This window comes from Pituophis catenifer, unplaced genomic scaffold (assembly GCF_029215685.1).
Source record: "Pituophis catenifer annectens isolate HBS135680 unplaced genomic scaffold, rPitCat1.0.hap2 SCAF_2, whole genome shotgun sequence".
NCBI classification, from domain to species: Eukaryota; Metazoa; Chordata; class Lepidosauria; order Squamata; family Colubridae; genus Pituophis; species Pituophis catenifer.
In genome coordinates, this window is record NW_027256882.1 from 22436805 (window position 1) to 22440973 (window position 4169).

The window sequence follows — 4169 nt, forward strand, 5'->3', positions numbered from 1 at the left end:
AACCACATATTTTTTGAACCCGTGTCCCTCCTGGTTAGTGCTAGCTTCCCGGGAGGTGATGCGAGGCTGGCTCCAGGGGATTATAAATGCTTCATTGGGTGAGGGTGCTTTCCCCGCCGCCTTGAAGGAGGCGGTGGTGAGGCCTCTCCTCAAGAAGCCTTCCCTGGACCCGGCAGTATTGGCTAATTTTCGTCCAGTCTCCAACCTTCACTTTGTTGCGAAGGTTGTTGAGAGTGTGGTTGCGCGACAGCTTCCCCAGTACCTGGATGAAACGTCGTATCTAGATCCGTTCCAGTCGGGTTTCAGGCCTGGGTACAGCACGGAAACGGCATTGGTCGCATTGGTTGATGATCTCTGGAGGGCTCGGGACAGGGGTTGCTCCTCTGTCCTGGTCCTGTTAGATCTCTCAGCGGCTTTTTATACCATCGACCATGGTATCATGCTGCACCGGTTGGAAGAGTTGGGGGTGGGAGGCACTGTACTACAACAGTTCTCCTGCTTTCTCTCCAACCAGTCGCAGTCTGTGTTGACAGGGGGGCAGAGGTCGACCCCGAGGCCCCTCATATGTGGGACGCTGCAGGGATCGGTCCTCTCACCCATTTTGTTCAACATTTATGTAAAGCCACTGGGCGACATCATCTGTGGTTTTGGGGTGAAGTACCATCAGTACGCTGATGACACCCAGCTGTACATCTCTATCCCGGACCACCCCAATGATGCCCTTGAAGTGAGGTCCCGGTGCCTGGAGGCCGTACGGATCTGGATGGGGAGAAACAGGCTCAGGCTCAACCCATCCAAGACTGAGTGGCTTTGGTTTCCGGCGTCCCGATATAGTCAGCTGGTGCCATCGCTGACTATTGGGGGCGAATCATTGGCCCCCACGGAAAGGGCTCACAACTTGGGCATCCTCCAAGATTCACGGCTGTCTTTAGAAGAGAACTTGACGGCCATGACCGGGAGGATTTTTCATCAGGTTTGCCTGATCCGCCAGTTGCGTCCCTTTCTAGATTGGGACTCTCTACACACAGTCATTCATGCCCTCATCACCTCTCGTCTGGACTATTGTAACACTCTCTACATGGGGCTCCCCTTGAGGTGCACGCAGAGGCTCCAACTGGCGCAGAGTGCGGCCGCGTGGGTGATTATGGGAGCAACGTGGAGTTCCCATGTAACACCTCTCCTGCGCGAGCTGCACTGGCTCCCAGTGGACTTCTGAGTGCGCTTCAAGATTTTGGTTATCACCTTTAAAGCGCTCCATGGCTTAGGACCTGGTTATCTACGGGACCGCCTGCTACTACCAATAGCCTCCCACCGGCCGGTACGCTCCCATAGAGAGGGGCTCCTCCAGGTGCCGTCGGCCAAACAATGTCGACTAGCAGCCCCTAGGGGAGAGCCTTCTCTGTGGGGGAACCTACGATCTGGAACGAGCTCCCCCCAGAGATACGGAGGATCACGGATCTGTGCACCTTCCGTCGTGCGCTTAAGACATTTTTATTTAATCAAGCTGGCCTGGCCTAAATCTTCTCCTCTTTTTAAATGTAAATTTTAATTTGTTTTAAATTATGGGGTATTTCAAATTCAGCCAAATTATTTAATTCATTTTTAACTTATTTTAAATTTTTGTATTTATGTGTTTTATCTTGTGGCTGTTCACCGCCCTGAGTCCTTCGGTTGAAGGGCGGTATAGAAATTTAATAAAATAAATAAATAAATAAATAAAAATAAATGTCATCTTTCAGTCTCCCAGAGAGACAAGAACAAATATTGATACAACCATAATTAACAGTTATAAAATGAGTACAAGTATTAATTTGTAATATTTCATGTTCTGACCCCTGATTAAATCTACCAAGGTAGGCTGGAATCTTCCAGCCACTACCTAAGCTCTGACATTATCTTTTCAGGATCTAATAGGTCTTCTTCTTCTGCTATATCCGTCATCGGATGTTGGTGATCATGTTGGCAAATCTATTTTTTTCAACAGCCACATGAAAATGTGCTGCTGAGTTTTGTCCACACCAGTCCATTAGGTTTTGAAGCCACAATGTTCTTCTTCTGCCTGGACCTTGTTTGCCTTCAATCTTTCCCTGGAGGATTCAGTGAAGGATGCCGTATTTTCCTGGGTGTCGCATCACGTGTCCAAAATATTCTAACTTTCGCTGTTTAATGGCTTTGATGATTTCCCTTTGCTTTCCCAGGCGGCTTATCACCTCTTCATTTGTGATTATTGTTAACCCAGTTTATACGAAAAAGCCATCTGTAAATCCACATTTCTTTTTTTATTTATTTTAGAAACAAACTTTATTAAACATCAAAAGGTAAAACACCATATCATGTACACACAAAATACATTTTGTATTTGTATTTTTTGTATTTTACTGACTTTAGTTACACATCCGTTATCTTATTAAGGGTGCCTCTTTGTTAATTTTATTGTCATACAGAATTTTAAATTTATTCTCATTTCTTTGAGTTATCCAATTGTACCATCTATAGATAAATTAACATTTGAGTTAAAAGATAAGGTAGACTAAAAATATTATACGGCATGGAATAGATGGTAAATCCACATTTCAAATGCTTCTCATTTCTTCAAGTGGTTTTCTGTCAGAGACCAACTCTCTACTCCATAGAGCAGAATAGAAAAAACCCCAAATAAAACATAAATCTCCTTTTTTTTCCCTCCAGATCAGCTACACTTATATTTCACCAATCCTGAGTGATAAAACTCAGTTACCTTTTTTCTACCGGACCGTCCCCAAAGAAGGTGCTCAAAACCTGGGGATTGTTAAACTGCTGCTGTATTTTCAATGGACATTCATTGGCGTCTTTGCTGCAGACACTGATAACGGAGAACATTTCATTAGGACCTTCGTTCCTGTGCTGGCTCAGAATGGCATCTGTGTTGTTTTTTCACAAATCATATTATTAAAAGATGAGAACGTCAAATATCAGATTTCTGTTTTCAACCTGTGGGCCCAAATCAATGTATTCGTTTATTATACAGAGTTTACGTTCATCGAGGGACCCTTTTTCCTAGAAAACATGTTAAATTCCTTGCCTATTGAAGGGAAAGTTTGGATCACAACCGCTTTGTGGGATCTCACCATTGAATTATCATATAATATTCTCTCTTTCAGATACACCCATATCATTTTTTCTTTTCTTATCCAGACCAGCCAAAGGACCAAATTTGACGATTTCCTAGATTTCTATTTTTTTATTGAAGCATTTATGACTAAAAATTTTCACTGTTCATATGGGAAGCCTGCCTTGTCTGTGAAAGGCTGGACAAGGTGTACAGAGAAAGAGAACTTGGAGACTCTACCTCAGCAGGAGATTGAAAAGATCTTCTCTCTAGATAGCTCCTTAACTTACAATGCCATCCAGATTGTGGCACATGCCTTAAATGTGATCAATTCACCCCGATCCCAAAGGACAAGGATGGAGAAAAAAGACAAGGTGGAAGTTGAAAACATTCAACCATGGCAGGTATTTCCTTATCGGTTCCATGTATGTTGCTAATGGTGACATCTAGATGATGAACATTGTGAAACACTCTTTGAGAAATGTCATATACATTGACAAAAAATACCTTTAATGAATTATTTTCTTTCATAAGATCCTTTCATATGGATCTTTCATAAGATCCATATATGTGTCTTTGGTTATTTGGGTTTTCTCCCATGTAAAATTGGAAGTGTCTTGGTGACGTTTCAACGAAGTCTCATTCGTCATCTTCAGACTGGTGTTTTCAGCTTCGTGCTTCTAGGAGAAATGTGTGATAGCAGCTGTTTCTTCCTTTTAACTGATAGTGGGGGTGTGAACTGATTGGGTGGGAGCTTGGCTGTGTTCTGATTGGGTGGAGGTGTGTTATGATTGGATGAGGGCTTGGCTGTGCTCTGATTGGCTGGGGGTGTGTTCTGTTTGAGTGAGGGCTTTGTTGTGCTAGGGTTAGTCTGAGTTGCAGGGGGATTTGAGCTGGTGAGCTTCATTTCTTTTGATTGGCTTCACGTTCGTGGTCATCCCACATCTTCATGGTGGCTGTCAGTCTGCTTCATGTATGGATTGGAGGGGTTTAAAGTGGCTAATGATGCAGATGTGGTCTGGCTTCTGGTCCGTGGTCATGCCTCATCATTGGTGTGGGTTTGAGTCTGCTTTCCGCGTGG